A 26,772-nucleotide genomic window follows, 5' to 3' on the forward strand; every position below is an offset into this window, starting at 1 on the left:
AAATTATAATTTAGGCACAGGAGATTAAAAGTAATAATAAAATAGAATAATTATAACAACATACTCTAATAAAAGTTATGTGAATGTGGACTCTTTCAAAATTTTATTGTGCTGTCCTTGCCCTTCCTGTGATGGTGTAGGATGACACAATGCAGTGTGATGAGAGGAAGCGAGGTGGATCGTGATGCAGGAATTGTGATGTAGTGTCAAGCAGCTAGGAAGGGGTCACGAACATAAACACAGCAATACTCAAGAGCTGATCTGATAACCAATGTGGCAGCTAAGTGACTAGCAGGTGGGTAGGGGATACAGCGTGGATACGCTAGACAAAACGATGATTCTTGTCATGGTGGGCTGGAGCACGATGTTGAGAGATTTTATCAAGCTACTCAGCATGCATACGATTTTAAACTAATGAATTGTTTACTTCTGGAATTTTCCATTTAATATTTTCCAAGTGTGGCAGACCACAGGCAACTAAACCCATGGAAAGTGAAGCTGCGGATAAGGGGGGTGGTGACTATATTACTTTAGCTATCTAGGAGCTCTTTATTTGACATGGGCCTGACCCTCAGTGCATGAGCGGAGAAGGGAAGGCCTTTTCCTGCCTACTGGGTAAAAATGCAGTCACACAGGGCAGCGAGGAGAGGGAGTCATGGCTCTTGTAATTTTCCAGTATGAGGGTGCTTGCGTGGAGCTGCCATCTGTTTGCAGGGCCACTCTGAGCACTGTGCATCTGATTTCAATAAGCTGGGAGAACAATTCCATCCTCCAGCGCATTAGCAGGCCCACACATCTGCTCTGCCTCCCCTCTCCAGAAGCCAAGGGAAAGTTGGTCTGGTGGAGGCCATGGCCCAGCTGACAGCAGGAGACAGTGGTTGCTGTTGGATCCTCTCCAGTCCCTACGGAGGTCAGGATTTGACCCGAGCCTTTTGGAGTGGAGATGCCAAGCTGGTGTTGTTCTTTATCATTAGTTGTGTTTGTCTCGAATAGAAAAAAAAATTTATGAAGTCTGGATGCAGAATTCTCAAGTCTGGAATTCCTCCTACACATGGAAAACAAGCTCAGTCATGGAACAATGCCACTGTGTTTGTCACCCACATATTTTGGGATCTGACCATAGAGAATAATTTGCTCTTTATTAGGGCACTCTTCACCTGGGGTTGATGAGTTACTGCCCAGCCATAGTCAGGGGATTATGTGGCAGCAAAGTAAACATTCAATGCTCACTCTAGAACTAGAAATGCATCCTTGCCACTGGCAGCAGTTCCTTGTTTACTATAACGTCTGGGCAATTATCAGCAATAAGATGTCTTAATGAACAATCTTTGGACAATGAGCATAATGACACAAACAAATTAATTATCTCAATGTTCATAATAAGAACACCTCCTTCATCTTCAGACCACAAGCATTTTAGTGGAGTAACTAATACCCCAGGGCAGGCCTCAGGAGTCATTGCTAAGTGGGTAATTTGGGTCTTCACTTTTCCCAAGGCTGCCCCACCTCTGTGCTCTGCTATAAACTTGAGCTCCTTTTCTCTCTTAGGGATCCCCTCTGAGAGATTCCTTTCTCTCCGTGGTGTCTGGGGGCTTCCAGCGTCGGGGCTGAGGTCTGGCATGTGGAGTCTCTGTGTGAATTAGCAGGTGGGGCTGTCTCCTCAGGCACACGCAGCTGTGTCCCTCTACCGATAACCTGTGTGTCCCCTCCAGACTGTCTCATTAACTCCCTGTCTGAGCCAGGGCCCTCAAACTACTGTGGTTTGCCAGAAGGGTGAGGGGCTACCCTCAAGCTCCAAAGCAGTATTGGAAAAGGGAGCAGCATGTGAACTGAGGAAGCGGGTCATCTGTGCAGCCTAACGGAGAGTGGGAACATGGGGAGGGGAAAGGACTTCTTGGCAGGGTTGAGGACCATCTTTATATCCACCAGCTTCTATCTACCTGGCTGCTCACACTGTGTTAACCTCTGCCTTTACATACTCAGGGATTTCCAGCTGCCTCTCTCCTTTGTTGTCTTCTGTGTACTCTAAACACACAGGACTCCCTTTTGAGGCCCTTCCACCTTGGCTCATTTCCACCTACTCTCCACCCCTAGGCAGGCAGCTTCATGGTCTGAGGAATGGATTCAAGACTAGGTGTTACAATCTGGGAGTGCTCTTCCCTGTCACTCTCCGATGTGGCTGTGGGTGGGGCAGGTGCCTCCTGGAACCTCCCTGTCACTCCATGTGGTGATCAAGATGGTAAATAGCTGAGCTTCCGTTGCTCAGGGGGTGTCTTTTCCAGCATAGGCCAAGAGTGTTAGACACTGCCCGCTAGCAGCTGGGAGATGATTGGAGGGACAGGAATCCTGTCTATCCATCAGAGTATACAATTTTTTCCCCAACCAGAACTCTGGATGGAGGGCTGGGAATATAGCTCAGCTGCACAAGTGCCTGCCTGGCAAGCTCAAGGTCCTGAGTTCAGTTCCGGGTACAAAAAAAAAAAAAAAATGGCCTATCAGAACTCTGGTTGGCCTTTTCCTCCTAGATTTTCCATCATGCCACCCTGTGTGATAGCTCTGCGTGTGCCCTGCTCCACAACAGTCACCGTCTCCTTTTACATTCTGTGCACTGCAGACACACAAGCATGCGCGTATACACACCCATGCATACTACATACAGGTATGCATGTGTACATGCATATGCACACACATGAATATGTGCTTATAACCTATTTGTGTACACAGGCACATAGACATACTAGAATATGCACACATATTTCCTAGAAACAAAGACTTTACCTCTATAAGACCTTTACCCCAAGATGCTGCCCATACTTGCTTCTTACAGTCCTTGTAAGAGCTCACTTTTTCTTTGGCAGATCTCTTCAGAACAAGGGTGGTAGAATCCATTGCTTTAGAACTAGACCACATCACACACATGTACTGTGGACTCTAATCCTACTCATTTAGTTGCCTGTGCCTAGAGACAAATTGTGAGGAACAGCAGCAGTGCTATCTCCTAACCCCATGCACTTGGCTGTACTCCTAGCCTTGCTTCTGTGCCCCGGGCAGCTTGTGTTATAGTAAAGAAGAACAATGTCAGTCCTGCAGCCTCAGCCAAGCCCTGAATTCCTGAGGGGTCAAAGCCTTGCTTGAGATCTGCCTGGCCAAGTGTCTCATACAAGCTGGGCAGGCGTGGGTGGTTGATAAATATCATTAGATGGCAAGGAGGTGACAAAGACCACAAGAACAGGCTCTTTCTTAGTGGCATGGTATTAACTTGTTGGGATGTCCTTGAGCCCAGGAGGAGCCAGATGGCCCAGGGTCTGAAATAAACAGCCCCAAGGCCCAAGTCACTTGCTGGCAGAACCTCACCAGGAATGGGCACTTGGAAGTTTCTATAAGAGGGAGGGGAGGCTTTGGGTTTGTAGAACAGTATTTGTGCTGCCCACAGCCAGGAAGCCAGCAGAACACATGAAGCCCATGGAGTGTTGGTAAAATGGCTCTCCAGAGTTGGAGGGGGGGCGGTTCCACAATTTGTGGCATTTATTGCTTTCTGTGTGTAAATCTGCCCACTAGGGCCCATTTCAATTTCAAGTTGTCACACAACTTCACTGAGTGTGGAGGTGAGAAGAGTGCGGAGGATCAGATGCGAATCCATCTGAGCTGCCACAGCACATCATGGTGAAAGGGTTTTCTGGATGAGGAAGGAAGACTTTCCTTTATCTCTGAGTATCCTTCCTCCTTCTGGCTACTTTCCAGATCTCAATAGAATCACATCTCCTCCAGTATCTTGCTGCCTGTTCTCAAGACACATGACAGGACAGGACATGGGTTTCTCTTCCACAGAACTCAGAGATAACCCTGGAGGTTTTTTGTGGCTATGCTCACTGTAAGGCTGTATGTCCTGTCAAGGGGGTGGGAGATGTTGTCCACCAATGCATCCTGTGTGCCCTGCACAGCCTCTGGCACAAGTTGGTGCTTGACAAATAGCTGGTAAAAGACTAGAAGGAAAAGTGAACTGAGACCTGAGCAGGGCTGTGCCACTCACATTGTGATTTTAGACAATGTACTTCATCTGCTAGGTTTTGTGGTTCCTTTCCTTCTTTTTGTTTCATGTATTAAAATAAAAGGTCTGTGTGGTTTCACATGATTCTTTCAACAGCGTGAGTCTATGGATCTTTGAACCACAAAGTTCTGCAGTTCTTCAGTGTTTGCAGTTTCATCGATATCTCCACTTTTTTGTGGTGTGTGTGTGTGTGTGTGTGTGTGTATGTTGTAGGCACATGCAGGTGCAGGTGACAGAAGCATACAATAGGGGAAAGGAAGGGTTATAAAACGTTTTCAATTCCTTTTCATTTCCAAGGATACAGGTTCCTGAAAGAATCTGTCGGAACAGTCAGAGCTGTGGTATTAGGTTTACTCCAAAGATTCTTTCCCCAAAAGGCTAAAGTCTTCTTTGGAATTAAAGTTAAAATGAAAAGCTCCAATCAGATGCAAGTTGCTTGTTCCCTTGTGGGCAGGTATAAACCTAAAGTGTCTGTCTGAGCCCAGTGCATGGTGTACTGCTGTAATATAGGAACTCTGGGAGGTTTAGGGAGGAGCATTGGAAGTTTGAATCCATCCTGGGCAGTTTAGTAACTTAGCAAAACCCTGTCTCAAAATAAAACAAACATTTTTTTAAAAAGGGATGGGGATGTATTTCAGTGCAAAGGCCCTGGGTTCAGTCCCCAGTACTGAAAAAAGTCTTTCCAGCTCCTAAGGCCCAAATAGTGTGTGCACAGGGACAGAACACTTTCTGCTGAATAATTAGCTCAAAGATAGGCAACACTCTTGCAGTCAGAATTAATCCTACTTACCAGTTTTTGTAGAATGAAAATTACTCCATTTTAGATATATTTGCTTAACAGCACAGGCAGAAATATCTTTACAGCATTTTATGTAAGTTTTGGTAGCTTTGATGATGAACGAGACACCCTACAATTTACTTCTGTATCCAAGGAATCTAGAGGACCCTTTCCTGTGGAATTTCTTTGCTATTCCTGGTCCAGCACTTTCTGGCAGGGCTGGTAGCAAAAGCTAAACTCTGTGCCCCTTTCCCCTTGCTGTGTAGTGAATTCAATTCCTTTCAGGGGCATGGCTCCCTTGTTTTTGTGACCACCCAGGAATGAGGAATGCGAGCCAGGTGGGGTCAACTCCAGGCCAGTGAGAAGAAAGGAAAGGGACCCGTCCCTGTCTGTGCACCGGATGACGTTGCCTTACAAATGACAGAGCCACCTACATGCAGTAAGGAGTTGTCCCCAGAAATCTGTAGGAGTGACTTTTATGGGCTGTGAATGCTCTGTGAAAGGAAGAGACCCTTGGGGTGAGTATTGCATGTCCCCACCCAAATTCTGGCCTAGAGCTTTAGCCACCAGGTTGGACTCATGTGGCAACTTGACCAGCAAAGTGCCAGTGGAGGAGCTAGCATGTGGACCACTGCTTGTGAAAATAGCAATAACCACAGAAAGCTCCATTTTTTGAGGCTTATGTGCTTTGTGCTACGTCAACCATTTAATAAGCATTAGCACATTCAATCACTGCAGCGACATTATTATTACTTCTACCTTACAGCTGGTGTAAGTAAGGCCACCCAACAAATGAGTGGAAGTCACACTTTGATACCACAATATTGGCCGTCTGCAAGTCTTGCATAGGGATTTTCTCCCCAAGTTTCAAACCTCACTCTCTTGCCTTATTACTTTATAAAGACTTCAAGTTCCAAAGTATTTTCATGAGTCATTGACATCTGAATTTTACTTGCCAAGATTTTACTAATACAGTGACAGCTACCATTCACTGAACAGCTTTAATGTGCCAAGTACTCAGCTGAGGGCTATGTATCTTCTGTCCTTGAATTACTACTTTCTAAGGGGAGTATGATTGTTATCCTGGTTCTACTTTAGGAACTGAGGAAACAGATTCAGAGGCAGTTTCTGTAATGTACTGAATGTCTGTCACACAGGAGGAAGGACCAAAGCATCTTCCACTTGATGCATTGTCAGGAAGTGGCTTATTCTTTTCAGATGCCAAGAATCTGATGGCTGCTAAGAGAATTTGCTCCTGGGACAAGCACAGGTCTGAGCCTATAAGCCATGTATTTCTTAATATGAGTGAAGGGCCAGAGATCATGTTTTAAGAAGCATCAAACTTGTGTATTCCAGGAAGGGGACCTAATGGCAAGTTGACCATTGGGTTTTAGGAACACAAAGCTAGAGCAGCACGTCTGTGGCTCTAGAGAAGCAGGGATGGATGGTCAGCCTGCGGTGTCTTAGTCTCTGGGGCAGTGTGGTAGACAACCTCTTGCACTATCCCTGCAAGGTACACAGTACCCAGAGAGCTATGAGACTATGTCGGCAGGAAAAATCCATATTTCTATGGGTTAAGTCAGGGCTAAATTAGCCAGAAGAGTAATCCAACACATCTGAATTTCATCACCATTATATCACTCTTTAGAGCCTGTAAATTTTTATATTAATATTTTCAGTAGGTTGGTGTAAGCTGCCTGCATCTGAGGTGTGTTACTTTAAGCTTATAGTCATAGACTAATAAAATGAGCTGTTGGCCCCCCAGCCTCACATAGTCATCTCCTCACAAATATACAAGTAGTGAAACAAGCCAGAGTCATGGGTTGGTATCCAAAGATGGACCTGAGGGTGCAGACACTGATCACACCCTCTCTTGGAGAAGATAACGGGATGGCCAGATCTGTGTGCCTGAGGCCAGGCATCCTAGCACCTGGGACACTCCATGTTCTTCAAATCCCAGAATCTGTATCCCCTGGAATTTGGGTTCTTGGACACATAATCCTGACCCACCCTTCCTCCACTCCATCCTCCTTAAATATTGTTATTGTGAGATAGTGCAGGGGCTCACCTGGATTGAGGGACCTGACATGTACTACCCATGGCCACATGTGGCATTTCTGTAATGATGTTTCAGCTGGAGCACAGGACCAGTGCTGGACGATGGGGCAGAGTGTATGAAATCGAGATTCTCCTAGAGCTGTTTTTCAAATAATTACTTCATATACTTCCATCCAGGCCCAGGCTTTACCTGGCTGCACGAGTGATTTGATTTTACTCCCCATTTGCCTTTCAAGTACGGCCCATCCGCTCACAGCCCCCTCACTCAGCTCCTGGCAAGCTGAAGGCAGAAAGTACCCATCCCCTTTGTTACCAGGATGAGCTGCCAGAGACACTGTCCCTGGTGACATCTGCTCTTCCGTTCCAAACCCCTCTCTGCCTCTTCCCCTGGGCTTCTCTTGACTCGAACTCCCTGAGCTAAAATTGCTCCTTCCTGGTTCTGTTTCCCTCCCCGTCATAGAGTGACTGAGCTATGGCATCTGGGTAGACTAAACGATGAGCAGAGTTAACCCTGTGCAGATCTGTGGCTAGGAATGTGCTCAGTGGAGGAAGCAGCAGGTGCAGGATATCCTCACTCGAGGATAGTGAGAAGCGCAGTGTGTTACAGCCATAGGCCGAAGGCCAGTGGGTTTGCCGCATGGCAGGCAAGGGGAAGAGTGACATGAGATGCTGGAGTCAGGGTTCAGATCATTTAAAGCAGGTCCCTGCCCCTCACAATTATGCACATTTTAGGCCAGATAACTTCTTGTTGTGGGGGACTGGCCGGTGCTTTGCAGGCTATTTAGCTATCCCTGGTCCCTAGTCACCAGATTCCAGTAGTATTATCCATCTTGTGAAGGCCAAAAATGTCTCCAGACTTCACCAAATGTCTCCTGGGAGAAAGGGTCCTTCCAGTGAAGAAACACTGAAATGAAACCACAGCAGGAGTATGGATTTTGTTCTACAGACAGTGGGAAGCCACTGGATGCTACAGTCTGGGAAATGACAACATGATTTCCATCAGTAAAGGACACTGGCTGTGGGTGGGTGAAAAGGCTGTAGGGGAACAGGAGAGGAGGCAGTCAGGACCACGAGGAGCTCCCGGGGAATGAGGAGGGCAGCCCAGACTGAGGGGCCGTAATGGGCAGTTAAGAGTGATTGCATTCCGAACTGGGGAACGGGATATGAAAGGTGAGGAGGAAGATAGAATCTAGCAAGAGTTCTAGGTTATTCTGTGAGAATAATTATGTCATTATTCAAAGTGGGAAGAGTAATTGAGTCTAGGAGAAGAATAGGTTGGGGGTCAAATGTTCGAAATTTGAGGGGTCCAATAGATATCCAAGCAGGCATGCCAGTAGAATGTAAGAGCCTGGGGTCCAGGGCAGAGGTCCAGAATGAGACAGACATCTAGAATCCTATGTTGATTTAATGCCTGACGAGGATGAAAGAGAATGATCTAGAAAATAAAAAGCATCTTATACTGAGTTCCAGGTACTTATTTAGAGGTCAAGAGGAGACAGAGGAGACAGAGAAGCCAGGAAAGGAGAGGGAGGAAGAAGATCAGTAAAGGAGAAGGGACACTGTGAGTGCTTCATGTCCTTGAAGCATCCTAGCACTGTTGTCACATCTGCTTAGTGTCCTCAGCCAGGTCACTGAGCAGTCTGGGAGCTCCTCAAACTTCATTTGTTATCAGGGTCAATAATGACGCCATAGTACTACAACGCACAATACCTATGTTTCAGAAAACCAAATGACTTCGCAAAAGCCACCTCTTCATTTTTATACTAAGAAGTAAGTGCAGTTAGTCTCATTTTACAGCTGAGGATATTGACAATCAGAGAGCTGCAGCAACTTGCCTCCATAGCGTGCATTGTGTACACTACCCCTAGGGCTAGAACCCTAGAAAGTCTGATTCTGCATTCTTGTTCTTTCCCTGGTACCCTTGGCCTCTGCCTTTCAGGAGGTTACTCAAGGCCTGGCATAAACTGCCATCCCAGCTAAGGCAGGAGCACCTGGTTCTGTCCAGGGTTCTGTAAATTCTTCCACATCTGCTCCTGCCTTTGAAAGGGCAGCTATTCTTCTAAGGCAAATGACTGTCAAGTTCCCCAACCAACTGTAGGCAGAGCCGACACTGGCACCTGGTGTCTCCCACTCCTGGTCTAGGGCTTCACATCTGGCCTCTTACATCTACAATCCAGATGTTTCTCCATCCATCAGACATATTTGGTGCAAGGCCCTATCAGGTGTGCAGGTGAATGTTATTCTCATTCTACAAAATAAGAAACAGAGGCTCAGAGAGGCTCTATGATTTGCCCAAGTAACATACTGGTAATAACAGTAAGTTATTCTCAACCAGGAATAAATCCCTCATCTCTTAAACATAAGTATTATTGGATTGAAATAAGTAACCTACAACAGTCTTACCAGTTTTCCTTCCCAATACATAAAAGCAATAGCTGCAGACAAGTTTGTTGCTGATCAGAATTGCATAAGTCCTTAATTACTAATAAAGCTAAATGACTAGAAGTGGACACTCTGTGTACGGTGGTGATTTAAAACCCCTTTTCTGCTTAATTAAAATGATGCTTTAAAAAAAGAAACCTTAACACATACTTGTTGGTTTACTAAGCCCTCTGCTTTGTGATGTGTCTTGCTCTTTTTCGGGAAAATTACCCCTAAAATATTTTCTTTCATTTCCAAGGTACAGAGATGCTGACACATAGACATGAGATCCGGGGTCAAATTTTGGAGCCTGACATCTTCAAGAAGAAAAATGGAAACACTGCTAAGTGTTCACACTTTCCCTGTGAAAGCACAGAAACAACACTCCCAAGCCCAGGTGAAGAGAAAGGTGATTCTTTCCGTACATAAGAAACACCGTGGGTAGGATATCATTCCGGGGACAATTGATTCCATTTATCATTGCAAATTGCAGAAAGGGTGGAAATACACTTTCCCTCCCCTCTCCTCCCTTTGGGCACAGAAGAAGTAAGTCAGCGTTTGCTTTTTCCTAAGAAACAGGTGCAGCAGCAATGAATTCAAACATCTCTCTGCTGGTTGGCTTGTGGTCCACTCAAGCTCCCTGGTGTCTGGTTCAATATTCCCCACCTGCTCTGGGGGTGGGGCTGAGTATGGTGACAAGTGTCTCTCTTCTGCAATAAGTGTTGTTTAAAATGTATACGGGCCTGGGTTGTTAGCTTTGCAGCTAGTGGTGTGCAAGTGGGGAGAGGAGGACAGTCTTACAGAGGTGAAAAGTACCTCTAGAATTAGGCCCCTTTTTCCTCTTTCTGTCTCATTGTCCTGCACCCCCCAATAGCGGATACACTAACTGCCTGGGAGAAGCAGTCAATCTCTGGTCTGGACAGGAATTCAGCCTTTGAGGGAATGTCACAAATAATCCTCTTTGAGTCTTAGTGGTGAAAACAGAGCCTGGGGGTAGCGGCTTTTAGTAGCAGAGTTGGAATGAGCCCCAGGGGAGCAATGGGAAACACAGGAGGAGGGGTGCAGAGCTCCCTTGTGAGCAAAAGGCCCAGCAGCCTGTCATCACTGATCTGTCCTCAGGCCTACATCATTCAGGCTCTCAAGGAAATTGGGATACTTCACCTTTGTGGCTCTAATGTAGAATCTGCGTGTGTGTGTGTGTGTGTGTGTGTGTGTGTGTGTGTGTGTGTGTGTGTGTGTGTGTGATTCTTTCATGTGCCTTTTGCTAGGAGCCAAACAGCTCAGGTCAGTGACACCTCAGTTGGGCTGAAGGCTGAGCTGGGCCTAGGGTTGAGTTTACCCAAAGTTGTCAGCTCCAGTGGTCGGTCACACTGAGAGCTTTTAAGCTGTTTATATCAGCAGAGAACCTCAGATCTCCATGCGGGGGCACCTCTGAGAAAATGTTTGGCTGTCTGCTCTGGGCAGGAACGTCTTTAGACATTTGGCAACAGCAGTGTTTTAATGGTATCTTAGCTCCATTAACTTTATAAAATATGCTGAAGGACAGGGATACAATTTAGTGAGAGTGGAAGCTCCTTCCAAAGTCGCTGTAGTCACATGAAAACCAAAGCGCTTATCCAAGTGACAGTGTCAGCGAATGCCATGTTATCCCTCTGATGGCTCTCAGGGACAGAGACAAGTAGGTCTTGGGTCCCTTAGACACTCATTGTCATGTCATGTCCAGGGGAACAGAATCGCAGAGAGACAGCTCTGCAAGAATGAAACCTCGGTGACATGGTGGGGAAGAAAGAGATGGGGCCAAGGACAAAGTATGATCGCTGTAGCCTCTTTCTGGGGTTGACAGAGAACAAGGCAGGGAAATAAGCACTGAGGGAAAGGCGCAGCTTTGATAAAGTGGAACAGTCATAGGAGGAAGGGGCTGAAGATGGAGGGAAGAGGTGGGAGTGGGGAGGAGGAGGAAGAAAGGAGAGAGGAAGACGAGAGAGGAGGAAGGAAGGAAAAGGAAGACCGAGAAGGGGAGGAAGAAGAGGGCAGGAGAGGAAAGGGAAAGGAGAAGAAAGAGGAGGACGGGGAAGATGGACTAGGACAGCAGCTCTCCCTTGGTGGCTGGCACAGTACCGGGCACTTCGGACATCTTTGTCAGTTCATGTACACAACAGCCCTCTGAGGGAGGAGGCTCTTTATAGAGAAAGACACTGATGCTCAGAGGACGAGTTGCCCAAAGTCGTACAACCAGAAGCCACAGAGCTAGGAATGAACCTCAAGTCTTTCTGCCCTTTTCTATACAATTCTGTCATTTATACCAGCAGTTTTCAAACTTTTTTAAAACTATGATTAATATTTTTAAAAATTGCATTTTCCATCATGAGGCAGTTTGCACACATATATGTGCATAAAAACATACTTAAAAGCAAAGCCTCGTGACCATTTTTCTTTGCTACATGCATTTAAAAAATTTTTGTGTTCATTTTTTTTCCTCCATCCCTCCCTCTGTTCCTTCCTTCCTTCCTTCCTTCCTTCCTTCCTTCCTCCCTTCCTTCCTTCCTCCCTTCCTTCCTTCCTTCCTCCCCTCCTTCTCTCCTTAATGAGAGTATAGCACCAAGTTTATTTTACTACCAGTATGTATTACGGAATCTTAACACTTTACTTTCTCTGCTCTACGGAAGTTGCTTTAAATGTTTTCCAGGCTCCTGCTAATCTTGGTGGATGCTTGGAGGCGGCTCAGTGCGAGCTGTGTCTTGATCCTGAGGCATGCTGCTAATTGTCCACTCTTGTTCATCCCTCTGGTGAGGGGACATCATTGATAAAATATTTCAGACATTACTAATATCTGACAATTCCATTTGGTTAGAAAAGAGTCATTCCAGGAAACCAGCCAGAGAACAGCATAATTGCTGATCTCAGGTACCAACTAGTAATTTTTTATGCAGTAGGTACGTGTTTTTGCAAAAAACCCATGTTCTCTGCTTTGCGGACCTAAAGAACTCATCTGCTCTGCAGGGAAGTTCACAGTCACCATCTAACAATAAATACTAAAGGAAAAGCAAAATGCAAGGGGCTGTGGGACTGTGTTATCAGCCTACCATCAAGAGTGGAGCTGTCAGGTCTGGAGGTCTAGCTCAGCAGCACATGTGTCTGCCTGGCAAGTGCAAGGTCCTGAGTTTGATTCCCAGCACCAAAAAAAGGGGAAAAGAAAAAGATAAAAAAAATAAAAGAGTGGCGATGTTTTCCAAATTTTAGTAAGTACAACCAGGACCTAAAATTAGATTGCTGTTCAGGGGACTGTGTACGTCTCCACCCTGGTTCGGGACTTGGGGATGATTTTGTTTTGACAGCTAGGGACAGTGACGGTGTTGGCTGAATCACATTTCGGTCCTGGAAAGTGAAGTTTGGATTAGGCGGCTCAGTGCGAGTCAGCCCTGATGGGCTGCGGACTTGGTGACTTCACTCTAAGCAATGTGCACGGTAATTGAGAAAACATGTTGCTGTGATGTTTTCATGCAAAAATCCAGATTTACAAAGAATTTTTTTATCGTAAGAATTCCTTGAATATTTGCTGTGCATGTCTATACAGCCTCCCAGAGCACTTCTCACTGAGTAGAGCTGTGTTTTTCTACTGTTGCCTGGCCAGGTTTTAGAGGGTGGGATTCTGACAGAGGGCAGCTAGGCAAGCAGCCACAGGTCCCGGAGAGAAGCAGGAAGAGGGCAAGAGAGGAGAAGACAACCTGCGCTTTCTGGGTCTTTCCTGGGGCAGAGAAAGCAGGGGAGGCTGAGGCTCTTGAAAAACAGCTTGGGACAAGTTTCTCTGAGGGCCCTTCTTATTGAGGCCTCTGGCTCCTCTGCCCAGCCCAGCATTAGGAAACCAGAGCTGGACTTCCTGGGCATTTCCCACAGCCCGGACTCTGTAGTAAAAGCTTTCCAGAACTCTTTCCTCTCACTTTCACAACTGCCTTCTACTGTCAGCCTTACAATTCCCTTTCCCAGCTAAAGAAACTCAGGCTCACTGGGACTGAGTAATGTAATCACAGAACTAATAAAAGGTGGGACTTGGGTCCAAAGCTAGTTCTGATTCATTTTGTGCCAGGATTTTTATAACATCCTACCTGCCTGTAGAGCAGCTTTCCAAGAAGCCTTCCTGGAGACCTCCTGCTCAGTCAGACCTCTGCCTTCTAGGAGATCGTAAAGCCCTACAACTAGCACTTCAGCAAGCTTCTGTTTTGACATTGCTCACATTTGCTCCAAGGGTGTTACTCTACATAAGAAGGTATAAAAAGCCCACCCTCCATGGGTTTTGTTTGATTCATAGAGCTGTTTTGAACGTGAAGGAATTCTACGTTTTGGTTTAAGACTTGGCCACAAGGAAACTACAAGTACAATCCTGTGACACAACAGGTGGCCTGTCCTTTTTCTGTGTGGCAATCCACTTCTACTTTCCCAGGGTCCCTACCAGCCTGTGGCCTTTCTCATACATACTATCTGATGAGCCTCTGAAGCAAGTGTAGTTTTCAGCTTGAGCAGCTCCTTGGGACAAGATTGAGATTTATACTCATTGTGAGTGCCGAGTCTCCCAGGAGCATATTAATGAAAGTGCTATAGGTAGAAGAAGATCAGTCTGGTAGCCTGCTTTGCAGTGGGTCCACCTTCTTGGAGGCGGGGACACTGGGGTAGTTCAGCAGCACCCTGGCCTGAGTCTAGGCAGCATGTGCGCTGCCACCAGACCAGAGCATCTTGCTTCCTCCTCCTTCGTTCTCTTGTAAACTTGTTAAGACACTGATAACCCTTAAGACATAGAAGGGGTGTGATGTAAGTACAAAAACCAAAACACTTTTAAAGCTGCCAATAAAAATGGCCATTCTCAAGAAATGCCTTATTTAGCGAGCATTGCATAGCATTTCTGACACAAAAATCTGAAGGCAAGTTTGCCTCCAAAAGAAAATTACAGGCAAATGCCCACAAGCCTCCTTTTGCCTAGATATTATGAAGCAAACAATTCAGAAAATGAAATGTTTGGTTCAAATCCCATCAAAGCGAGAATGTTAATTACAAATGGTCAAAACACAGGTGAGTAAATTCCTAGAGAATCCTGTAGTGCTACAAAAAGACATTGTCTCAAAGCAGCAGAGCTTTATATACACAGAGACACAAGAAATGTAAGGAGATGCCTACCTGAAATGAGGGGCAACTCCCCTCAGATCTGTGTCCTCAAAGGAAAGTGAGCGCAAGGGAAGGAAGCTCAGGTTTGTTTGGTGTCTGTTTTATGCCAGGCCCTGTGGTGTTCTACCTACGCCACCCTGTCATGGACTATAGCCAGACTGTCAGCATAGGCGCTATGGATAGCTTTGTCATACAGAGGAGGGAACAGTCCAGGAGCTGCCTTCTGGGTCTCTGATCTCTTGAGGTACTTTCCCCACCCCCTGCTTATCTAACCTAGCATCTTTCAGGCAATACAACTTCTTTTTTTTATCTTGTAATTTTATGGTTTTACTTTTTGGTTGACACATAACCACAATCCGAAGGGAATCTGCCCCTTTTGGCCTCTCCGGAGTGCTACAGGGTTCAACATGTGCTTATTCTCAATGATGAGGCGGTGCTCAGTCTGCTGACCTCTGAGCCAGGTCTGCTCGGACCCAAAAGAGGGATGTGATTTCACCGGCCTCAGCAAGTAAGAAGTGCAAGTCACCTCATGAGTAATGAGCATGGTAATCCACAGTGTTGAGGGACCAAAGACGGGGCACTTTGCCCTTCCCCCAAGCCGGGGAAGGGCAGGACTCTCAAGACTTCACTTAGGAACCACATGCAGCAGGGAGGTGATAAATACCACCGACCCCTGCTACTGAGAGGATAGCCACAGGACACGGGAAGATCAGCCCCTGTGCCAGATAACAAACACCTTGTGGCTCCGGGGAAACCATTCTGGTAGTGTTGGGTTGCGACTGCCCAGCATAAGAGGGCTTCTGGGCAGACCCTCAGTGTTCATTCCCACTGACCACTTGCAGGCTATCCACCGTAGGCTGTGTCCAAACCTCTCAAACTGTCTAGCCTCGCGGTGCATTTTCAGGGAAGTCCTGGCTGTCTGACTCTGACTAATACCACAACTAATAAAAAAAGATCTCTCACACGTGAAGAGGTTGGCTGAACTCTTGGGCAACTCAAAAAGCATGGTTGTTAGTCCCATCTGACAGATTTCATCATCAGACTAAACACATTTGGGCAACTCCTTAAGTCTCCTACATCCATTTTTCTTCCTTTCCCTCTCCTTCTTGCTTTCTTGTCCTTCTTGGCCCACTGAGAATCAGCTCCCAAATCTGACAGCCATAATCCTACATTAATTTTCTTTTCACTTTTTTTCATTAAGCCTCACAGCTAATGACTTGGGAGTGAGTAGCAAGTATGTGCTCCTACAATATCTAAAAAATATTTTATTCAGTTATATCTTTGCACCCCAAATAAACAAATAAATAAACAAATGGTTCTAAGTTTTGTGCCCCAGTGAAACCTTGGGGTAAAAGTGGGGTAATGTGAACTATTCTACTGAAGCGTAGATTCAGCGCTGCAATCATTGTTCCTCTGGTGTAGTGCAATTACCCTGTATTTTCTATCAAATGTCACCTTATTAGTTCTCATTTATTGTTGCAACTTGAGTACGGTTGTATTAATTTGATATCTACATGCACTCATGTTCTATTAAGTGCTGTCAGCACGAGGGTAGGGGTAGTCTGCTTCAGGGTAGATATCTCCTGGTGCCTGAGCAGGATCCACTTAGCAAAGGAGAGGGTTTCCTCCTAGTGCTTGGGACTCCTGGGCGGGCTGTCTGCCTGTGTTTCTGACAGCATATGGCAAAGAAGGAAGCTGCCATGCTCTAATACTCCCATCCCTTCCTCCAATTTTTTCTGTTTGTTTTTTTTTCTCTGTGGGTCATTTGCAGTCAAATTCCACTCATAGAAGGCAGAGATGACCATAACACTGAAGTTTCTGCTGCTGGTGGTGTTGAGTCTGATATGATAGCTCTCAGAGGATGAGGCTCAGGCTGAACTTCTGAAGCCCCCATATTGGAGATGCAGTAGAAAGGCCTGAAAAAAAGGCCCTTATTGATAATTTCCATGGAAATTCTTAAGTGGGAGCTGCATTACTCTTTGAAACAAACATTTACCCCTAAGTGGGAGCATGTTTGGGTGTTACCATGACTTCTGACATTTAGTAGATGAGGCAAGGATACTAAATTGTCTGCACTGTGCAGATTGGTTGCACTTAACCAAGAATCATCCTGAAATGTCAGTGGTGTCTTTGAGAAACAATCTTAATAGAATACACATACCATGTCTTATAGATTTCCTGAGAAGCTGAATAACTTGGCCAGAGTCATAAAACTCCTTTCCCTCTTTCTCATAACAGAGAAAACCACCATAGGAAGTTTACTCAAAATCCAGGAGAAAAATATCAAGAGATTATCTCAAGTTTTTCATCTGATTCCTACTACGTCAAGTGTAACAAGAACATTTTATAGAAACTCCTCAAAAGCATGTAATGTGACCCGTAGCAGAACAATGAAAACATCATAAACCAAGAGAAACTCTCCTCCATGGTATGTTCTTAATTTTTTCAGGTCTTAAATAAACTTCGTGGCTGAAAGTCTAATTTCCTCACCTCAAACAGAAACATTTCCATGTCCATGCCCACTCAGCTAAAAGCCCATGACCCCAAAGTCTCAATTTCTCTATTTGCATACTAGCTTCAGGGGCATCCTAGTCTCACATGACTGTTCCTCCACTTTTAGGAGTAGGTTGGAGAAGGGTCTGGCCCTCATTCATGGCCCTGATGTCACAATCCATTCAGTGTCTCTGAGAACAGCCTCCCACAGAGCTGATTTCTCAGGACTGGTTAAGCCTAAGAGCTGTGCAAGAACAGAGCTGCCAGTCAAGAGACGCCTTCTGGAAACATGGCTTGTTTGCTCACAGATATCCCGAGACTTTCAGGCAAACCCTCAGCAAAGCTCCCACTGCTTCCTGAGAGCACAGAGTATGTGCACATCCTCGGGCTGACTCCACTGCTGCGTGGAGCCTGGGCCTTGGCCCTGCTGCCTGCCCATACCCAACAGCACTGCCTGAATCGCTCTGGAGTTTCTTGGCAGCACCTCTGCAGCCCCATGCTCAAATCGCACCCTGCGCCGGTGAGCAGTCATCACGCTCGGCACTCATTTAAAAGTAAAGTTGTGCGATTTTCTCATCAGGATAATCTCAGCAGTGATGAGAAACTTCCCTCAGGCTCCAGCCCTGCCCTGCCGTGCCCTTCCCTCCTTGCTGATGTCGGCAGTTGGGGCCCCCTTCCTGGCCTAGGTACAGATTTCTTCCTGGAAGAGAATGGGAGAGCATGGAGCTGCATCCTTTGCTCCCACTGGCCCTGGAGGCAGGGGAGTTGTGGAGTGGGCCGTAGGAGAAGATAAGACCCTCATTTCTTGCTAAGGGTTAAAAGTAGGGAAAGAGCCACCAACAGTAAGATGACTAAGGAGACCCAGTTCTCCCACTCTCTGTTGGCTTGGGCTACTTTGGCAAGATGGCAGCCCAAGATGGATGACGGTGGCTCCAACAGCTGGTTATAAAATCCCTGGAGTACTCCCAGGGTTCTATCACATCATGTGTCCTATGCCCTAGAGTTTGACTTCCCATTTGTAGCACCCTCTAACATTTTTCCCTTCCAAATTTCCCTCTTTTCACCTACGTAAAAATAAAAACGTTGGAAAAAGCATGGGGGAGGAATACATTTGAAGACTACTTTAACCCCGTCTCCTTCCAACTACTTAATGAGAGGAACATTCATTTCTTCTGCAAGTCACTGATAGCAGGTCCAGCCTCTGCCCCAGTGGCCAGTGCCCTCTGAGGCCCTGGGAGTACTGCCAACGGTGAATTAAACACCTAGGTTCCCTAGTTTGACACATGACTTAGTCAACAGATCAGGCGTGTCAGGTCTAAGGTAGCCTTCTTTCTGTGACTATGCAGAGAGGAAAAGTTTCAGACATTTGTTAGAAAGTTGTAAGTGCTGGACAAGAAGGGCTGGCAGGGGCCAACTCTTCTCTCCTGCAGTGCTTTGAGAAGGGACACAATCCCCTCTAGCAGTCCGACAGCTTCAAGACTCAGAAGACCTGAAGAGAAGTAACCGGTGGGCCCTTCACTGCCATTCCTGAATCTGCAGAATACAGCTGGCCATGCATGCGTGGGGGAGCAGGAAATTGGCACGGGCAATAGGTGCGCCCAGAGGATGGAGCCAGGGCAATTAATCAAATGCCTTTTCTCCAGGATTTTCATTGGCCTCAGATGACAGATGGGGCAGAGACACCCAGGAGAGCACTATTTTGGTTTCCAGCTGGGAACGTGCACTAAGTTTTCCTTAATACCCACAGCACCCAAAGGCTTTGCTGTAATACACTTTAATGTATGAAACACCCATAAATTATCCTTCAAATTGTTAGAACTTCCAGCCTGGAACAACTTGGTAAAACCAGCCTAGCAAGCATGCTCTTTTTTTTAAAATCTCTTAAGTCACAAGAGAAGAGAAAGTTCAAGCAGAAAACATCTCCCCTACGAATCTCAGGTTTTTGAAAACAGGAGCACGGTAAGGAAAAGGAGCTAAGCCGTACCTTTATGATGTCCACTGAGTTGCGGCTCCCTGACTCCTGAGTCCTCTCCGCCCGCTACTGCCTCGCTGCCTAACCCACCAGCGCTCCCTGCCCCAACTCTCCGTACCGTCTTCTCCAACACCTGGCAGCGGACAGCTGGACGTAAAGCGTGTGACCCACATAACAGGTCTGAGCCTTGCGACTTCCACTTGCGGCTGTCCAGCAGGCTCCGAGGGGGCTCCGGTACGCCAGACCCCTGCACTTGGCGGTCGGGCTTCCCGTGTCAACCCCTGGGACTCCCAGTCCTCTCGTGATAAGCGGAGAAGTCCCAGGACCCTTGTTCCATTCCCTGCACCAAGTTGATCACGCCTTCCTGCCACCTCGTGCCTTTACCAGGGGCAACGCAGCACTTTCCGGAGTCCGCGCGGTGCGCAGCCCGCGAGCGCGGTGCACTCTCCCTCCGCGGGGCGAGCCGCCGCTCTGCCAGCCTCTGCATGCTGCAACCGGGCATCCCTCTCGCCACCCGCCTTCGCTTTCCCTCACTTGCGCGCTGTCCCCTTGTAGCTCGGAGCGGGTCGTCCCTAGCAACTCAGTGCAGCTTCTGCTGGCTCCAGGGCTGCCTCCGGACTTTGGCCATCCCGGGGACCCGGGAATTCCACAACCAGAGAGATGCTCCCGCAGACTAGCCCGCCTGCCGAGGGTCTCCTTCACTGACACCCTTTACAAACACTCCTCTCAGGGCTGCGTTTCAGCATGCGAGGGCCTCGCGGGTACCCGGACGTCGCGCCAGAGCAGGATCTATGCACACTGTTTTGGGGAGCCCATCCACCCCGGCCCGCCGGTGCCCACTGCGCCCCTCTCGAGGCGGGGCGGGGAGAAGCCTTACTCACCGATGCGCTCCCCTCCGCTCCCGGCGCTCTCTGCTGTGCCCGAGCCCAGAGCCGCCGAAACAGGCTTCTTGAATGTTTTTAGCCCCTCCTCCCGCCTCCTGAGTCACACACCCGCTTCAAATCCTGCCCCCACCCCACCCCTCTGCTCCCCTTCCCACAACAAAACCTCAGCCCCGCACCTGCTGTGGCTGGGCGGAGAAGCCCAGCTGCAGGGGGTCCTGGGGATAGATAGCTCCCTTGAGGGCCGGCCAGATCCCGCCAGGGAAGACTTCAAACCTCCGGAGGTCAGAGGGAAGCGCACTGAGGTCAGAAAGGGATTTTCTTGAGCAGGGGCAGTGCGGAGGCCCCAGAAGCAAGACAGGCTCACAGGCTGGGGCTGGGGGAAGTTGCCTGGGGCTCCCCTCCCCTCCCTGCCCTGCCCCATGCCCTGCCTGCCTCCATCTCCTCCTGGGCCTGCCTTGTGCTGCCTTTGGTGCCCTGCGCATCACTGCTCCTAGGGAGCTAAACCAGCAAGGAGGGGAGCTCCCTGAGAGGCAGGTGCCAGGGCTTCTTGACACAAATGGCAAGGTGACTCTCAGAGCAGAATCAGCTGGATGGCTCCCTGTAAGAGCAAATCTGGCTTGGGGGTCAAAAATTAGAGGACCTTAGGGTCAGGACACTGTATACCTTCACCACCAGCCTTAATTTAAGGCCCTGGATTCTGGGAGATTCCCTGAGTTCCTGATCCCTCTGATGGCGTAAGTGAATCTCTGTCTGTGTGCAATGCATACATTTTTCTGGGTTTAGGCTTTGCAGCTTTCCTCAGTTTCGCAAGGGGTCTGTGATTCCACGCTGATCAGTGAGCCTTCTGTCCCTGGCCGCAGGCCCTACCCAAATCCCCCTTTATTATCTACCCTGTGTGAATCTTAAGTGAGGTGAGATTTCCAGGTTGGCCGCCAAGACTTCTTAGGTTTAGTGGACTCAGAGCCTGGCAGCAGGACTTGCCTACCTCGGGCCTCCCTTTTGGCTTGAGCTGTTTAAACCCCAGCCCCAAACTACCAAGGCAGAAGTACATCTAACCTCAGGACTGTCAACAAACATGCCTCAGTAATTATGATACCATTTCCAGGTCCTTTATGCCTCCACCCCTCCCCTTCTTGTCTTTGCCATATGTGTTCACTTTTCCTTTGGCAAAGGCATGTTGAACCTCTACGCTGTATAGATGCAGCAGTGAGGAATGGACTGGGGGAGTGACAGAGGGAGGTTGAAGCATGAGTCTCCCCACTGCTGGTGACATCTTGCCAGTGTAACTCCGGGCACCTTCTGTGGTGCTGCGATGGTAAGGTGGCCCTTTACACACACACACACACACACACACACACACACACACTGTGAAAAGAAGCTGAGCAAAGAAGCCTTGCTTAGATAGTTCCAACTCCTGGACACAGATTTGTCTGAGGTTTCTGCTTCTTTCCTTGCACCTTTGCCCACATACCTATAGATATCCGATTTATAGATGCTTTGAGAAGGATTAAGTAGGAAGAAGTCCCTGGAGTTGGAAGTCAACTTTAGCTTTCCTAAGTCTACTTGTAGGCTTTTCACATATAGGCAGGTGAATGGACACAATTTGGATATGAGGGCAAGAGGCTAGGGAACCATAAATGGCCCTTTCTGCAAAAGTAGCATCATAGTCATGGTGGTCTGTTAGGAAATACATCACTGTCAATTAAACAAAGGGACTTCTAGACAATAGTACAAATTTATTCATCAATCATGTCATACAAATAATCAATTTGTTATGAAAGCACCAGCCCCTAGCCTTTCATAATGATTGAATTCTTAAGAATTTAGGGATGAAATTAAAAAGTTTAGAATAACAGAATTTGATTGTTGAAGACAGAGCTTTATTCTGTGTCCTTGTGGCGTCACCCAGAAGGACAAAAGGATTTGAGGCACTTGAGGTTCTTTTTCATGTGGTATGCAAGAAGGGAACTTAAAAATGAAGTAAGCAGAATCTAAGTCTACATACCCCACCCCCAAACTGTTGATCATATTCTTATGGCACATGTTGGTTTAATAAGAGTTCTTTTCCATTCTTAACTAGATCTGTTTCTGTCCCTAAATTTGAAATATCTTGAGTAAATTAGAAGAAGAAACATCAAAACTTCAAAGATATGTCGAGAGCCTACTACGTGTAGAGTGCTGTGCAAGGGCTGTGGTTCCTATTGTCAGATAGGTCATGTTCTAGCGACGGCTTGACTGTAAAGCTCTGGCCATTCACATCCCACTCTCCCAGGTCCTTCCCTAGGGTCTGGCTCATAGTGGCGATCAGCAAATCCAATGATGGTCAGAAAACCCATTCATATTGGACTGGTTGCCAGCAGGTTCCATATCAGGCCAGCCTGGGCTCAGAGATCACAGCCAGGTGCCTTTCCTCTTGTCTTTACCTCTTTCATGAAGGACTCGAACAGAAGTGTCTTTCTCCCGGGTCCCTTAGAGAAGGGTCATAAGGCCTGGAGCAGTTTTCTTTATAAGAATGAAAACAGTTGCGAGGGCAATGGCCAGAAGAAACGGTGCAGACAAGCAGAGGATAAGAATGTTTTCTGCACTAGATTTTCTCGAAAGAGCTTTTCAACCAGGGTATCAAAATAACCAGCAGCTGATGCATTTGCTGACTTGGATGACAGATTGTGGCGTGTATAGTAATTGTTGTTATTTCTGAGGATGCAGAAGCCTGCAGCCATTGAGTGGCTCATCAACAGCAGTACTTAGCCTAGAGCAGACCTCCTGCCTCTCCCTCACCTCCTTCCAGCAGCAGGACAATACACACACTATTTAAAACATCAGCAGGCTTTGCAGAGATCTGCATTGTTGGATCGGCTAACTCAGTGTGGGAAACAGAAATATTGTCCCAGTTGTGGAGGAAGTGATAGCTTCAACTCGGATTTCTTCTCCCTTTTTGTTCTAGTGAGCATGAAGAAGAACTTCAGAGGAGAAAATATTTCACAGTGCTTAATGAGAGGACATGACTAAGGAATCTTAATCAGCCAGCCACCTTATTTATGGATAAGGAAACAAGGCTTAGTGAGAACGCCTCAGCCGGGTACAAGTGGCCGGTGGCAGCATCAAGACTCGGGCTTCTGGAGTCCCACTTTTCTTTTGGTGCTGCTTCCGAAAGACCTGCCAACCTCAGCCTATAGGGAGGCTGGCGATGGAGCAGGGGCAGGCGGGCACCCTTGTCCTCAGCAGTGCGCCCTCATCCATGTTTGGACTGCTCCCGCCTTTCACCCTTCCCCTCGAGTAGCCTCATTTTCTCCATCTCCACCAGTCCCTCCCTTCTGCTTGCCAACCTTCGCTTGCCTTTTTTCTCGTAAAGATACCACTGACCCAACCACTGGATTTCTCAACTTCTTTTCACTGTCAAATTCTTCAGCAAGGTGATCTACACCCAGCATTTCCTTGGCTCTGCTTACCTTCCTGCAGTCAGGTTCCCACCTTCCTCTCCGCCCCACCCCTTGCAATTACCATTAGTACCAGACAATCACAGCTGCGTTTTTCAAGGGCTTCTCTTATTTCTAGCCCGGGGCCAAGCGCTTCTGTGAGTCCTACCGGCAAGTACTCTCCATTTGTAGGTAAGGAAGCGGAAGCTTGCGGAGTAAGTCTCATCACTTGTCCTGTGGCTGGACACATGGCAGGGCAGGGATTCGAACCTACGTGGAGAAGCTCACAGCACACCGTATTTCTTCCTCTTTTTCCTTTCAGCCAAGTTCTGCTGACCTTCCCAGTTCCCAGCCTCCTGTCCTGATGACCTCCCTCACTGAACACTTTCTCTCTTAAGCTTCTGTGACTGGGGCGTCCTGAATCACTGTCCACCTCTCTGATTTCCCTGGCTGCCTCAGCTCTGGGGCTTTCCACTCCTTCCACACTCAGTCTGTCAGGTACTCTACTCTATTTTGCTGATTCCAACCCGATCTTCAACTCTGACCTCTCATGAGTGTCCCCTTAGTCATCAGGATTTTGAGCGTCCCTTCTGTGCAAGGTGCTCCCTAGTCCTGGTCTAGCCCACCCACACGGGCACTGACAGGGACTAGGCGCCCTTCTCACCTGACTCTCAGCCCTCCATCAAATTCCTTGATTCTTGACTCAGTCACCAGCCACCCCATCGTCTCATCAGTGGCACAGGCCCGGGAATACGCCTGGGCCAAGGACAGGACAGTTCAGCTTTTTTCCTCTGGGGGCACCGCAGCCCAGGAAAGCCAGCACCTTGGATCCTGCAAGCTTTAGTCATCTACCCCAGCTACCCACCAAAGTAGTGTGATTTGAGGGGAAAGATCTGTGTTTGAGCCATAATAATTTTAATTAGCAATAACTATATTGGTCACATATATTAAGTAAATAATATTTGAACACCTGCTTTGTGTCAGTCCCATTGAAGGGCCTGGGGATTAAGCAAGTGAACCAGACACATGGAACTTTAATCTTAGTAATTTGCTGAGTGTACATTATTTAACATGCATTATATACCAGGACCATGAAAAGAAAATGTGGTCTTCTGGACAGGAGAGTGACAGTGGCAGAGGCAAACAGTAATAGCAGAAAAGACACCAGAGCCCCTGGGGCTGGGGGGACTGAATCCGGGCCTTACTCTCCTGATCCGAACATTTGCTAACCTCTCCTTCTCAGACTGGTCTGACTGTTCCTATAACACCCCCAGTGGCTTCATCGTGCTGCCCTTACTGCTGTCTTTAGAGATCTCTCCCGGTCCCTCATGAGCCCAACACAAGTGTAGCACTGCCCAGGTCCACACTACACAGCCCTCAGCTACTCAGGAGCGGGGCCCTTGCTGTGGAGCTAACTCAGAGATATGTGTGTGACGGCACCCCGCAGAACATCCTGGCTTCTCTCCCTTCTGTGTGATGACAGCTCAGATCCTGTGATACTGAGACACGCAGGGGCTTCAAAACTTTCTAATGCTCCTCTGGTGGGGTGTGGGGTAGATGGGCTCTGCCACGTCCTGGGTGACACTCTGAGCCACTACGCCAGTGACTCAGTTTAACGCATTTAATACAGTCCTGTTCTGGGACAGGGTGTATGCTAAACACAAGGAACAAAGATCAAGAAGATATGTTTCTTGCCAGATAAGAGCCCACTAGCCAGGGCGGAAGCTGACATATAAATTGGTAAGAAATCTGCCGGAGAACATGCAGAAGATCAAGGAGTGGGAAATCTGACCAGTTTAGAGCTTCAGGGATTTGCTGGTGCCCTGATTGCACTTGACATAAGTTTGTGTTTTTTAGAGTGACTTTCGAGGCCCGGTGTCTCCCAGTCCCTCGTATCACCTCAGTCCTCTTCCTTGCTACTTTCTTTGCTCTAGTCCCAGCTTTTGGGAATTTTTTCAATTCATTTCGTGAGTGGTGCTAGGATCTCAGGTCCCTAAATATTGTCTCCAATATTTCAAAAACTACTAGCTTTCCTCCTACCTCTTAGTTTATTTGGCTAATGCTCCTCTTTTGAGACACATCTCTTAGAATCTTTGATGACACTTTGAGGTGGGGATGCTTTCCCCAAAGCCAAGGTCTGAATCCCTTTCTAGGTACATCTATAGCATCTGTATTGCTCAGAACATGTGCTTAATAAGTATTTTTAAATGATGGTGCCTAAAAGGTCAGAAGATAAATTTGGAGTAGTCAGAGATGAAGTCAAGGAGGCATGAACTGTGGAGGGTAGGATCAGACCAAATGCTGAGAGGTACATGGGACCTTCAGGGGCAGTACAGGCGACTAACGACAGTGGCAGCTTGAGCCAGTGCTTGGGAGGTGAGCATGCAGAAACACATTCACAGTGAATTTGGGAGGTACACTCATCAGGACATAGCGAACGGCTGTACGGGGGGGGGGCAGAGGGAGAGGAGAGGTCTCCTGGATGTTCTCCATACTCCTGATTTGCCTGATGAGGTAAAGGCTACTGCCATCTATGGAGAAGAGGGCATGGAGATGAAGCTCATGGGCAGGCTAGAAATCAGAGGGCTTCAGTTTAGGATTTTATAGGCCTTGAGTGCCGCTGAAGAGCGTGTGTGAAACACAGTGGGGAGGTCAGGAGTGAAGTCAGGGCCAACAGTTTCTGCACATTGCACACAGGCTCGAAGGAATGGTGGCCTTATCTCAAGTCTCTGCTGAGGACCTAACTCCTACAGAAGCCGTGCTTTTACTCCTCCGCCATGCTAACACCAAACCAGCTGTCAGGCTCTCCTAGAGGCTTGAACGCAGGGGAACAGAGGACTAGCTCCTGCATTTTCCGGTTCCTTCCTACTTGTTTATGTCTGTAATACTCTGTTTCCTACAAGGAAGTGCGGACTAAAGAGTAAGGGAGAACAAGGACCCTGGGAGATGATTGCCTTGCCTAGCCCATACCCTTCCTTTCTTATTCTCGTCTCTGGGGCCAACAGTGAGTGTTTTTCCTGCTCTCCTCAGTCGGAGTCCCTCTTAAGGCACTTACATCTTCATCTTCCTCTACTCTAGGCTTGTCATAAGTCTCTATGATCAAGTCCTCCAAACCTGGTTCTTGATATTTTATGGGAGCTTAAGGAATTCAGAAAACTTTTTCTTGTTCTCTCTTCTCTTCTCTTCTCTTCTCTTTTCTTCTCTCCTCTCCTCTCCTCTCCTCTCCTCTCCTCTCCCCCCTCCCACTTTCTTTCTCACTCTCTCACCTACTGGGTTCTTTCTGTTGTATACCTTGTAACTACCTTAGTTTTACCAAGGCCTTTTTTGGGTCTGAGTTGTTCAATTTTAGCTAGTGCTGGCCGGAATAGCATGACCTTGGATGAAGAAATTATCTTACTACAAGCAGAAAGTAGTCGAGGAACAAATTAATTCTGTAATTGCAGTTTAAACACTAGAGTAAGCTGTTCACAGGAAGTATTTTAGATTTGCCAATCTGACAATATCATTAAATGAAACTAGAATTCAAGATTAAATTTACCAATAAGGCA

At 47.4% G+C, this 26,772-nt stretch overlaps 1 protein-coding gene and 1 long non-coding RNA gene across 5 annotated transcripts in view; one reads left to right on the plus strand and one right to left on the minus strand.

The window, feature by feature from the left end:
* Positions 1–19,873, minus strand: part of Ngf (nerve growth factor (beta polypeptide)) — a 51,442-nt gene extending 31,569 nt beyond the window's left edge. The window contains exon 1 of one of the 4 annotated variants that reach the window (XM_005389028.2): positions 19,806–19,873. The gene's annotated coding sequence lies outside the window, so the exon portion shown is untranslated. Of the gene's footprint in view, positions 1–18,936; positions 19,009–19,042; positions 19,256–19,805 lie in introns of those variants that run through there. The other 3 variants (XM_005389022.2, XM_005389027.2, XM_005389026.2) reach the window with 3 other exon arrangements.
* LOC102024158 lies at positions 228–9,702 on the plus strand. The gene is made up of 2 exons (XR_261722.1): positions 228–295; positions 9,565–9,702. It is a non-coding gene; the product is annotated as an uncharacterized LOC102024158 (long non-coding RNA).
* Positions 19,874–26,772: the final 6,899 nt, after the last annotated feature.

The sequence above is a fragment of the Chinchilla lanigera genome, unplaced genomic scaffold, assembly GCF_000276665.1.
Source record: "Chinchilla lanigera isolate Chin_1 unplaced genomic scaffold, ChiLan1.0 scaffold00034, whole genome shotgun sequence".
Taxonomy (NCBI): Eukaryota; Metazoa; Chordata; class Mammalia; order Rodentia; family Chinchillidae; genus Chinchilla; species Chinchilla lanigera.